This window comes from Ambystoma mexicanum, chromosome 1p, assembly GCF_040938575.1.
Source record: "Ambystoma mexicanum isolate Mex_15411 chromosome 1p, UKY_AmexF1_1, whole genome shotgun sequence".
In the NCBI taxonomy this organism is placed as follows: Eukaryota; Metazoa; Chordata; class Amphibia; order Caudata; family Ambystomatidae; genus Ambystoma; species Ambystoma mexicanum.
The window spans coordinates 67232655-67246767 of record NC_090921.1 but is presented as its reverse complement, the minus strand read 5'-3'; positions in this window follow the sequence as shown (position 1 = coordinate 67246767).

Below are 14113 nucleotides of genomic sequence, written 5' to 3'. Positions count from 1 at the left end.
CCATTATGCATCTGTACGTTTGTGTACCTCTGAAAAGTGCTCTATTATGCATCTGTACTGTTGTACACTTCTGTAAAGCACTCCATTATGTATCTGTATTGTTGTGTACCTCTGTAAAGCGCTCCATTATGCATCTGTACGTTTGTGTACCTCTGAAAAGTGCTCTATTATGCATCTGTACTGTTGTACACCTCTGTAAAGCACTCCATTATGTATCTGTATTGTTGTGTTCCTCTGTAAAGCGCTCTGTTATGCATCTGTACGTTTGTGTACCTCTGAAAAGTGCTCTATCATGCATCTGTACTGTTGTGCACCTCTGTAAAGCGCTCCCTTATGCATCTGTACTGTTTTGTACCTCTGTAAAGCGCTCCATTATGCATCTGTACTGTTGTGTACCTCTGTAAAGCGCTCTCTTATGCATCTGTACTGTTGTACACCTTTGTAAAGCGCTCCATTATGCATTTGTACTGTTGTGTACCTCTGTAAAGTGCTCCCTTATGCATATGTACTGTTGTGTACCTCTGAAAAGTGCTCTATTATGCATCTGTACTGTTGTACACCTCTGTAAAGCGCTACATTATGCATCTGTACTGTTGTGTACCTCTGTTAAGCGCTCTGTTATGCATCTGTACTTTTGTGTACCTCTGTAAAGCACTCCATTATGTATCTGTATTGTTGTGTACCTCTGTAAAGCGTTCCATTATGCATCTGTACATTTGTGTACCTCTGAAAAGTGCTATATTATGCATCTGTACTGTTGTACACCTCTGTAAAGCACTCCATTATGTATCTGTATTGTTGTGTACCTCTGTAAAGCGCTCTGTTATGCATCTGTACGTTTGTGTACCTCTGAAAAGTGCTCTATCATGCATCTGTACTGTTGTGTACCTCTGTAAAGCGCTCCCTTATGCATCTGTACTGTTTTGTACCTCTGTAAAGCACTCCATTATGCATCTGTACTGTTGTGTACCTCTGTAAAGCGCTCCCTTATGCATCTGTACTGTTGTACACCTTTGTACAGCGCTCCATTATGCATTTGTACTGTAGTGTACCTCTGTAAAGCGCTCCCTTATGCATATGTACTGTTGTGTACCTCTGAAAAGTGCTCTATTTTGCATCTGCACTGTTGTACACCTCTGTAAAGCGCTCCATTATGCATCTGTACTGTTGTGTACCTCTGAAAAGTGCTCTATTATGCATCTGTACTATTGTACACCTCTGTAAAGCACTCCATTATGTATCTGTATTGTTGTGTACCTCTGAAAAGTGCTCTATCATGCATCTGTACTGTTGTGTACCTCTGTAAAGCGCTCCCTTATGCATCTGTACTGTTTTGTACCTCTGTAAAGCGCTCCATTATGCATCTGTACTGTTGTGTACCTCTGTAAAGGGCTTTGTTATGCATCTGTATGTTTGCGTACCTCTGAAAAGCGCTCCATTATGCATCTGTACTGTTGTGTACCTCTGTTAAGCGCTCTGTTATGCATCTGTATGTTTGTGTACCTCTGTTAAGCGCTCTGTTATGCATCTGTACGTTTGTGTACCTCTTTTAAGCGCTCTGTTATGCATCTGTACGTTTGTGTACCTCTGTTAAGCGCTCTGTTATGCATCTGTACTGTTGTGTACCTCTGTTAATCGCTCTGTTATGCCTCTGTACTGTTGTGTACCTCTGTAAAGCACTCTGTTATGCCTCTGTACTGTTGTGTACCTCTGTTAATCGCTCTGTTATGCCTCTGTACTGTTGTGTACCTCTGTAAAGCACTCTGTTATGCCTCTGTACTGTTGTACACCTCTGTAAAGCGCTCCATTATGCATCTGTACTGTTGTGTACCTCTGTTAAGCGCTCTGTTATGCATCTGTACTTTTGTGTACCTCTGTAAAGCACTCCATTATGTATCTGTATTGTTGTGTACCTCTGTAAAGCGCTCCATTATGCATCTGTACATTTGTGTACCTCTGAAAAGTGCTCTATTATGCATCTGTACTGTTGTACACCTCTGTAAAGCACTCCATTATGTATCTGTATTGTTGTGTACCTCTGTAAAGCGCTCTGTTATGCATCTGTACGTTTGTGTACCTCTGAAAAGTGCTCTATCATGCATCTGTACTGTTGTGTACCTCTGTAAAGCGCTCCCTTATGCATCTGTACTGTTTTGTACCTCTGTAAAGCACTCCATTATGCATCTGTACTGTTGTGTACCTCTGTAAAGCGCTCCCTTATGCATCTGTACTGTTGTACACCTTTGTACAGCGCTCCATTATGCATTTGTACTGTAGTGTACCTCTGTAAAGCGCTCCCTTATGCATATGTACTGTTGTGTACCTCTGAAAAGTGCTCTATTATGCATCTGCACTGTTGTACACCTCTGTAAAGCGCTCCATTATGCATCTGTACTGTTGTGTACCTCTGAAAAGTGCTCTATTATGCATCTGTACTATTGTACACCTCTGTAAAGCACTCCATTATGTATCTGTATTGTTGTGTACCTCTGAAAAGTGCTCTATCATGCATCTGTACTGTTGTGTACCTCTGTAAAGCGCTCCCTTATGCATCTGTACTGTTTTGTACCTCTGTAAAGCGCTCCATTATGCATCTGTACTGTTGTGTACCTCTGTAAAGGGCTTTGTTATGCATCTGTATGTTTGCGTACCTCTGAAAAGCGCTCCATTATGCATCTGTACTGTTGTGTACCTCTGTTAAGCGCTCTGTTATGCATCTGTACGTTTGTGTACCTCTGTTAAGCGCTCTGTTATGCATCTGTACGTTTGTGTACCTCTGTTAAGCGCTCTGTTATGCATCTGTACGTTTGTGTACCTTTTTTAAACGCTCTGTTATGCATCTGTACGTTTGTGTACCTCTGTTAAGCGCTCTGTTATGCCTCTGTACTGTTGTGTACCTCTGTTAATCGCTCTGTTATGTCTCTGTACTGTTGTGTACCTCTGTAAAGCACTCTGTTGCTTCTCAAAGCGAGGTCCATGCTAAATAAATACAATAATAATAACAAATACCTTCTCCCACAACAAATCCCATAAATGTCAACCCTGTGACATTGCACTACTAATACCTCTATGCCAAACGCCTCATAAAATGCAACTATGAAGACATTCCTCAAGACCAAAACTGTGTTATTGTCTGAACAAACCTGCTGCAATCCTTCTAGCTCCTCCCACAACTTCTGTGTACCTAGGGGCTTTGCCCCTGTCCACCTCCCCCAAGCCGCTAAGGCTTCCCTTTCTTGGAAGTTAGTGAGAAATGGCATTTGAGGGACACAAAGCTTGAAGGTGTTGTTTGGTTATTTGCCCACCCATTGACTGCCCATGGCCATTCCAATCCCTATGGCCATACCCACTCAGTTCCTGCCCCTACACGCCCAAAACACCTCCTCATGTGAAGTCTTTCAGCTCACTTTAATCAAGTCTTACCATAAAACGTTTTCCAAGCAGTCTTCAGGGAGTTAATGGGCCTCATTACGACCCTGGCGGAATGGGTTAACGGCACCGGTAGAGCTTCCGGCGCCATTAAACCCATTCCACCCTATTACGAGGTTCCCTCGCGGCACCCGCTCTGGTCGTCTGGTCAGAGCAGACGTCCAGAGCGGGTCCTGTGAGGGGACTGGCATGCTAACAACGGGCCTGTCATTAACGTGCCCGTTGTTAGCATCATCCCCATTCCCATTTGAGCCCTATAGGGCTCAAATGGGAATGGGGATTCATTTTTACCGGGTTCATGGAATGGGCAATTACCGGGTCCGCCAAGGTAGGCATGACCCGGTAATTGCCCATTCCATGGACCCAGTAAAAATTAATTACTGGCAGCAGCCGTGCCCTTAATAAGGGCACGGCTGCTGCCAGGGTCCTAATGAGGCACAATGACTTAATTGGAGCTATAAACATGCTACTGGTGTAATAGAAATGTCTAATCCAAGTCTGCCATCATCACTCGATTTATAAGCACTTTGGGCCTCATTATAAGTATGGCGGTAAGGCACCGTTGCTACCATACCACCATACTAAGAGCTGTGCTCGCGGGTGCCTGTCAGCCCGCCAGGTCTGACCTGGCTAGCAGTGCGGCACCCGCGAGCACAGCATCCGACATCCCCATTCCCATTGAGCCCTATTTTTAAAGAAGAGGCAAGCAATAATCTAAATGTCCTCGGGATTGCTGTCGATCTACCCATGAGCCCTTTGCCAATTTGTCATGCTATCAAAACGTTTACAAACATTGCAACAATTTACCAGCCACAAACACACGCTCTAACATCAGGGAAACCAACAGTAATCTGCCAGACTACATCGCAAGCAGAGCCATCCAGCGCGCACATTAACAGCTAAAGTTCCTTTGATGAATCGGAGGAAACGTGTGCATGTAACTGTCTCAGTTACAGCGCCAGGAGTCTTGCGAGAATAGACTATGCACCTTCAATGTACATTACATATCCTGTAGGTTCAGTGTTCGTTGACTTTTTGTTTAAGGAATGGGAGTGTTTGTCTCTTGTCAATGTTGCACGGATGTAACCCTTTGTTCAGCATGTTCCATCAGAGTGCCGCGAGAATTCTTTCTTATCTAAGCCCGGTGGTAATCCAACCCCTTAACATTTAAATGATGCAAATGACATCACACATGGGCAACGGTAAATACCTAAATCACTTGAAAAAGCGATGTAATGCGTTCCTGGAAGAAAATAGTATTGAAGAGGAGACACTAAAGACCGACCCTCTGAAAGTGAAGAAAACACTACAAGAAAACGATTGGTAAGAAACCTCAGAACAAAGAAATAAATATAAACTGTGTAATGACATCATCTGGGAAATAAAGAAGCCAAATGTACCATTGAAATACCCAAAAAAGTTTCCATCAGCCTACTATAGAGATTTGCTCATAAGAACTAGATTGAATATCCTCCCCACTGGAGGTCAGATTTATGCAACAACAGATTGAACTGAAATATTCCAGATGTCGACATTGTGGCCTAGAGGAAAATATGGAGACTATTAAACATCTAATGATATCATGCCCAGCATTGAGTGATATTCGAGGAAAACTCTTAGGTGCTACTCACCAATATCAGATGAGATGTGGTGGAGGGGGATAATGTCAACAGAGAATCTTGGTTTAACAATTGCCACCATGAAACTATTGGAAGAAGCGATCATGATAAAACAATAAAGGAAAGATGCACTTTGTAATATGACTATATAGAAATGAACTGTACTTTCCAGTACTTGATGGTATAATGTTAAAGGTTTATAATGTATTAACCAATAAAAACATGTTAAAAAAAAGAAACAATCACTTAACTTTGAAAAAAATGTCACATAGGAACAGAAGCGCTCACTCCTTCGGGGATGCACAACCCAATATGTCAGATGCCGGTGGTGGCACTGTGGTACACATCCGTGTCCCCCAAAACAAGGAAAAGGGTGCTTTTATGATGTGCAAAACACGATGGTCTGCCTCCTTGAAATCTTTAAAGTCTTTTTTTTGTGTGCATAATGCAGGTTGTCACTAATGAGGGCTTTGAAGTAACAAAGCCAAGCTATGGTAAAAGCCATAGCTGGGCTTCACAAGCTCCCAGATCATTGCCCATGTCCGTTTCTTTGATGCCTTATCTTTTAATATTGGGCTGGGGCAGACACGTGTGAATGGGAGAGTGCTAATGGCCCCTTTCCCTGACAGGTCAGAGCTCACTGGCAAGGGGCCATCAGCATTCAAAAGTCCCTCATTCTGCCTATTCTCCACGGTAAATGGCTGCAGCACATAAGCCAGAAACAGTGTAATTCATGCACACGTGCACATTCTATTCAGGAGGTGCTTGTGTAAAACATTTGTGATGTGAAGACAAGTAGGGCGATACACAGAGCTGTCTGGTTGTCTTGTGCAGGTAAGACATTTTCAAGTGAGCATATGGCCCTTTGGGTACTGTGCATGCAATGGATGGGATGCAGAACACCTAAACACCAAAAACAGGGAGTTACAACAGACATCAACAGACGTGCGCTCAAGCTCTCAGTGCATTTCTCATAAAAACATCCTTTTATGAAAAAAATACGCCAGACGTGATGTCATACTACGTGGCAAATAAGAAAAACCTACGTGGTATTGTGATAGATTCAAGGGGTATACTTTCGATAGGGACTGGGATTGTGATTGGATGTCTACTGTCAGGTGGACAACTAATGCCCACCTCTAAAACATGTCATCTTCAACACTATCAAGTACACAGTGTATCATTGGCTCTCAAACTATAAGACCCTTCATTATACGGCCCTCTATAATTGGTTGGCACTCTCGTGCCATGTCTGGAACACTCAGTACACTTAGCAACATGTAAGCTCAGAACCAGTGACCAGGAGGTGGACTTAACTTTAACTCCCCACCCAATTAGCCCAACTTCTCTCATCACCCATGCCTTCTGTCATGAAGATTGTCTTTGAACTTGGCCTTACAAAGTATTCTTGTCTCTGGGAATATAAGGGAGTAGAGGCTTTCACTATCATTTCACTATCGTTGTTCTAGGACTCCATCCTCAACTCTATTTCCATCCTTGGCTCACGTGACAGAAGACCACAATGTGGTCCATTTTGCAGCATTTAAATTTCTTATATGAATAAAAATTGGAACACTTGGTGTTCTTTCTTTGCACCTTAACAAGGGATGATTCAGCTTCTCATGTTCACTGCCTTCAAGAATAGATAACCGACCTTGGCTACTTTAGCTTTGACACCAGGCCAGACAGCCGCACCATTCATTTCCATGATCTCAGCTTATTCTTGTTGCAACACAGTTCTTGGCCTTTCCTCTCCATGGGTCCGGGCTTACTAAATTCATGACACTGATGTCCAGTTTCTATACAATGGCGGCTTCGCCCTGGCAGTCTATTCACTACATATAGCCAGCTTCTATGATCACTTACTCTACTTGCGTTACAGCATCTGTACAGTTATGGAACGAGATATGATAAAGTAGTGGCACAAAAGACAAAGATACCCAAGCGCTTGCACGTTAGATTATGTGCTGGGTTCGCAGTGGGTAAATTTATGGTGTGGGTATTGGGCCAAAACACTCCACAGAACTGGTAAAATATTTTGAAGGTATACAATCACACTGCGCCAATCAATGTAAGATTTCCATGTATAGATGAATGTAAGTTTAATCATTCCACGGTCAGCCTGACACGTGTTTCGAGCCTAAAGCTCTTTTTCTGATGCTTGAAGTGTTCTTTTTGATTACGTGTCCCATGCGTTAGTAGCAGGGTACAATATTCAATTTGTGATCCTGTATATAGATTTTCTGTTGCGCGTACACTATTTCAAATGACAGCCTTTTGACACACGTTCACGTTACCAAGGGATTTATTGAACAGCTTGCATTTTCTGCAGTACTTTTCACACGTGCAATCTTCTTTTCGCATATGAAAGTTTACTTGATTCTTAACTTCCTCATCAGTTTCTGTAAGATCCATGCACTTTCTTTGGGCAGGATTCTCAGGGCGTCACGCTTGTCTTTCGTGACGTCACCAGCTCCTCATTTTGCTCCTCTTCATATTACTTCAGGAAGTTCCTCCCTCAGATTGTCCTCTCTCTTCCTTCGAATACTTGCCGTGGTATGGCCACAACTGCTGGTGTCAAGCATGGCACGTTCTCAGGCTCCCAACATATGGGAGATAGGGGGTGGATTTCCTGCAGAGGCATGTAACTGCTCTTCTACATTCCCCCCTCTGGTCGAGTCCTCTTCAATGGTCTCCAGATCTTGATATTTTCTTTTTAAGAAGCGTCTTTGGAGTCCAGACCTTCATGACCCCCCTCAGGGTTCCGGCAGATTTAACATGTTCATCCACACTCCAGGTCATGTAGTTGCACTGTCCATTCGGATTACAATAGACCCATCGTCTCATATACTTCTTATGATTCTTAAAATGCAAGAACTTCGTTCCTTCAGGTGCTACAATGCTGGCCTCTATGTATTTTCTGACATCTTCATCAGTCAATTCCTTGGGTCCAAGCCCAGATTCGACACCGATCATGATCTTCATTCCTACTGCTTTCTTTGCCATCTTCTTGCATTGAGCGATCACTATCTTGATTACACAGAATCTAAACATCACCATCATCAATATTGCTCCAAGAAACTTGAAGAGGTTGCCATCCACTGTGGAATCCATGAGAATATGGAAGCAAATCAAATGTCATTTGTAATGTCCTCTATCTCGTATTCCATCTTGTTATGCAGGTTAGTTAGCAACGTTATGGCCTCTGTCAAGGTCCCATTCTCATCATCGTGAGAAGGTATGAATGTGCAACATGATGGCCTGCTTTTGGCGCAAACTCCGCTTTGTGATCATATCAAGGACATATCTGTTCTGCGGGGTCATTAGTCGTATGGCCCTCAGATCTTCCTTGATAGCATTGAATCCCCATATGGTGTTGTTGATTGTTTGTAGAATCTCCCTTCTCGTAATCTGCAACCACTTGGCATTGGCCATCATCTTTATCCCAGGCATGAATATAGTCATAAATATTGAAGCAGACTTGCTGAAAAACATGGAATTTAGTCTATTGACAGCGCTGAGAAGTCATTCTCTCTTCTGGTTCAATTGAGAAATTCAAGCGATCTTCTCCTTCTCAAATGGGCATCTACTTTTGGAAATTCTCCAATGTTCAGGTCATTCTGAGGAATCACTAATGCTGAAACATGAATAAGCACCAAGGAACACATTCCTCCACAATCCTTGGGCAGCTTCATGTAGGCCCTAGGCCCACAAGCCCAATATCTATCCATCAGAACGGCTGTCCCTGCTCCAATCCTGGAAACGTCAACTGTAGTTTTGCAGCCTTTGTTATCTCCCACATGCTTCATTCCCTCTCTTCGGAAGCACAATGTTGCATTTGCCAATGGAATCACAACCATTGGACCTGATTTATCTTCTACCCATGTCAGTAGATTGGCATGTTTAGCCCATGACTTCGAACATCCATTGTTCACTCTCTGCACCTCTTGCACATATTTAGGCTTCAGTAGATGAACTGCACAGGACATCAGTCCTCCTTCCCATCCCTTCTTGGACTTCACTCGTCCATAGATTAATACTTCAGTTTGTTCCCAACATCCAGGCGACCCAGCTATTTCTGTTATATCAGGGAAATCCATTCTGTTCATGTCTTCAATGACTACCTCTTCCTGTCCTGCTGCAGGATACGCAGATTGTCCAAAATAATGCTATCACAGCGGCACTCAGTATCCCCAAATCAGACCACATAACTTCAACCAGAAGAAATATTCACTGGCTCCCAGTCAGAGACTGCATTAAATTCAAAATACTTTCACTCACACACAAATGTCTGTCCAATACTGCCCCACGTTACCTCACCAACCAAATTTCCAAAGCTCAACCATCCAGACCAACCAGATCTGCTTATCTAGGGCAGCTGACCACACAGAGGTACAAAAGACAAAAAGCAGGAGGCTCCAGCTTCCCTGTTATCACAGCCAACTATTGGAATGCCATGCCGCCAGAACTAAGGACAGACCCTTCACTCTGGTCCTTCCGCTGAAAACTCAAAAACGGCTCTTTAACCAAGACATCAAGAACCAACCCTAGTCCACTCCTGAGTACTAAACACCCTCCAAGCCCCTGCCGACAAGGCACATGCAAGAGAACCAGGGAAAACATTATGTAAATATACACAATTGCAATGATATGGACTAAGCCTGAAATGTAACTGTAGTACAATGTAACTGTATTTGCATGTATCAACACTCAAGATAAATTATATGACTTGGACTAAGCCAGAAAAGTAACTAGATGTAACCATTTTCTTAAGCACTTGGACTTTACCTGAAATGCAACTGGTTGTAACCATATTCTTAAGCACAAGTGCCCAGATGCCCAATGGTTAGGTGCGCTATATAAATGGAAAATTGAATAAATTAAATAAATAAATACACAAGCGTCTTGCTCTCCCATCCGGGTTTCTTTTCTATCTGTGTAGTATTGATATAATCATCCTGAAATGGAAACAACCATTTCAATCTCCATTGTAAAGTGGCCCAACTTCCCTGAAATTGTCCTCTGGTCATACATGCTGCAAGATGGATGAGGCACCTAGGATAGTGTTCTCTGGACTTCTCTGGAGATGAAAGTTTGCACTCTATTCATGGCATAGGAGATGAGAGCGCAGAGGTAGCAACTCTCCTTAGATGTTTTTCCCCTACTTCCCTCATGTGCTGTTACCACATTTTATTTCCCAGGTGTGTTGCATTATTTAGATCGGTATTAAGCCCCTTATTATCTACCGCTGTATTTCACCTGTGTCTTTTAGAAGCCTTGTACTATTCATGAAGTATATCAAAGGATGTTCCCATAGTAGGAAGGGCCATAGGGACCTCTACCTCAGCGGAAGTACTAACATGATAGAGACTGTGAAGAATGAGGAACAGAAAGACAAAGAGAGTAATCGTACAGGCATATATCATGCACAAAAACATAGGCATCCACTTTTCGCACCAATCTGATACTTGTTGCACTTGTTCATTCTCTAGAACTATGCCGGCTTCTACATTTCTCATTTGTAATACAATCATCACATTTCTTTATACTTACAACTGTCAAATCTGCTCAATTATTGCGATGAGAAGCCTTCTTATCACAGGGCCATTTTTAGGATCCTGTAAAACTGTGTGAATATTAACGTCTCTTCTGACAAGAGCAGGATAGGCTTGAAGTATAAATACATAAACAGCAAGCACAAACCGCTATGTAATAATCATATGTTTAACTGCTTAGAAAAGGTATGCACTACAAAATGAATTTGGATACTGATCTTGTTTCCAATTTCTGATCAAGAACTGATGTTAAGGCATAACCTTGATGCTTCAATGTGTTTCTAAAGTTAATTTTTGGCCAACTAAAATTAGCTGCAAATCTTAGCACTCCTGCTAAAATATCTGTAAGGAGTGTCCACTGAATTTTAATCCAAGATAAAATCTGTATCATCATCTGGTAGTTTCTCCATCTTCGTCATCGATCGAGTCAGCACACGCTGGAATTCTTCTTCTTGCCTTGCTTCTGGGTCAGCAACGGTGGGAGGGCGGACTCACCTTTATAGGCTTTTACGCCACTTGGGTGAAGTAAAGCTTGTCTCCCTTGGACCTTTAAAGCTGAGGGGGTTATATTCTCAACGCAAAAGAGACCAATGAATCGTGGCTCATGCCACTTTCCAGTAAAGTTTTTAATGAGAACTAGGTCTCCAACATATAACTTAAGTGCCGATGGTAGTTGATTTGGGTTGGTTGTTGAATTGTCTTCTTCTGTGTACTGAGACCAACCCCCCCTGTGCTTGACTTGATTTGAAATGAGAGAGATGCTAGAGGTCATACATGTCAAATAGTTGTGCAATACATCACCTAAAGTTTTAGCTACACTCTGGGCATCACTTTTACTTCTAGATGGAAGTGTAAGGGGTGTTCTCACACAGCCCCCTGTCACTAGTTCATGAGGGGTGAGGTAATGGTCTGATCATGGCTGATTCCAAAGGACATATAAATCTAGGGGTATGCAATATGGCCATCCCTTCTTCAAAGTCAATTTAATCTTGGCAATCCTTTTTCTAAGGAGGCCGTTGAGTCTCTCACATAGTCCGTTTGCTTGCAGGTGATAAGCAGAAGAAAACGTGCTTTATATTCAAAAGAAGCCCTATTTGTTCAAAAAGCTCATTAACAAAATGTGGCCCATTGTCGGATCTCAGCACTTCACACACACCCCATCTCAGGAAGAATTTGCGCACTAAACACTTTGCTGCACAAGTCACATCAAGGTGTGTACACAGACCTGCCTCGATCCACTTAGAGAAGGGCCACACTGTGAAAACTAAAACAAAATATAACAAAAGACAGAAGAGAATCACAGGCGACAGAATTCGTAATAAGCAAATAGTATTTTTATCATATGCATGACAGCAGTCACTAATGTCTATAAGCAGCACTCTAGCAATGAGTGCTTTTAGCAACCCCAGCCCCCCGTCTTCTCCTAGTATTGCTCTACTAAAAACCACCTTAGCATCTAAGAGCTCCCTCCCAGCATCTCAATACTTCTCAAAAGCATGAGGTAGCACACCCTTGCACACCCAACTAACCAAACTAACCTAACCTACCCCACTCTCTCTGTCCTCTGTTATACAGAGCAATGACGCATTTGATTGTGCAATTGTGTGCATAGAAAGCATTCGATTTTAAACTACGTGCACTTCTATACTGCGTGCGTGCATACATAATCGTGTATTTAGAACCCATTGACATGACATTTTCTATAGTCTAAAGAAAGTAAAGCAAGCATATCGTGTCTTTTCCTGTCTTCCCTCGAGACAGTTCATTTGCAGAAACCCAAAACAGGCATTTTCCTCACTCAGCAAGGTCATTCTCTGTGCCAGGTGTAGCTGTCTGCCAAAGCTGTTGTTTATCAAAGCATATCTCTCACTATGTTCGGCTGTCAAAACAATTCTCAGTGCATAGCAACAGCATAATTCAGAAATGGACAGACACAAAGCAGAGCACATTCTCTGGTGCCTACAAGCCAAGCTACAATGTGCTATACTAAAATACCAAATATACATCATTCTTCATGGCAAATATAGATCCATAATACCTCGGATCAGACTGTATTACTAAACAGGATTTATACTAAATGAATGCAAAATGAATGCATTACTAACGAATGACTAATGAATTAGTGGATTAATGGATTAATCACATGATAAATATAATTAAATAAAAGCAGTTTCACAACACCAGCACTAATAGATCCCAAATCCATTACACACCTGCAGCATATCGACATAAACGATATGTTAATGCTGAAATGGACCATTCAGTCGAGGTATTACCCCTCTAATTGTTCTCAGTGTATGCCCAGCAGTAAACTTTTGACACATGATGCAGTTTACCATAAATAGTGCACATGCTCCAACACATTCGGATGTGTACCAGTCTTCTGCAATCGTAGCAGCAAGACTTTCCCTAGTTACATGCGCAGGGTAATGCAGCTGTTCAAGAGTGACCTTTAATAATGCTACTGGCATCACCGGCTTTTAAGTGCTGTCTTGTCGCCATAATGCTTCTGTGGGGGATGAAGAACACCCCCTCCGTTTCCACAATTCCTACTTTTACTGTGGTGCACTCCCTTGAATCTCCATTAGTTGGGTTATCAACAATGCATTAAAGCCTTCTTGCACTAACATGGTTGTAACTACCTTTTCTTTAATACTCTCAGTATGAAAACCCGAAATATCTGGGGAATATGCAACCCTTTTGGCTTCTTCATCTGCGGCTTTGTTCACGCTAGAGATTACATCTGTTCACTTTGTATGCGCTGTGGATTTAACAACCGCTATGACCACTGGGAGTGGTAGTTCCTTAATAAGCCTGTCTAATAAGGATGCATGCTGCACTGGAGTGCCGTCCTCACGGAGGTAGCCCTTCCTTTTTCAAAGTGGTAATCCTGCATGTACGGTTGACGTCACATAGGTGGAGCCACTGTACACCATCACTTCCTGCCCTTTGTGTTTTTAGAGCACAACAATAATCGCTACTAATTCTGCTGCTTGCGCTGAAAAGTGAGACGTAGCCTTGCACTTGCTACAACTTCAAATTCTCCACTTAATCTGAGTCCCACTACCACTGCACCTGAATTCCTTTCCCCATGAGTCTGATTAATTTTCAAAGAACCGTCAATAAAGAGAATTTCCCCTCCCGCCAAAGCATTCTCCTTCACTCGGGGTATATCATCATAAACTTCAACATAATTAGCACAGTCATGTACATGATCGCCTTCTATTGGCTCAGCTATAAACGTGGCAGGATTCACTATTTTACAGTTTACAATCTTAATCGTCGGATTTGAAATCATTTCCTCATTAGCTGAAGCTCTTGGGATGTCAATGTGCCTTTGGGTTTCTCTAAAATTGCAAACAGAGCATGCGCCACGAAGAGAGTCATAAAGCAGTCCATAACAATACTGGTAGACTTCTCAATTGCAAACGCGTAAGTCTCCAAAGACTGTTTGCAAGGAAAGTGTGCTCTCATAATTGGCTCTAAAATCCCACTGTAATACGCTAAAGG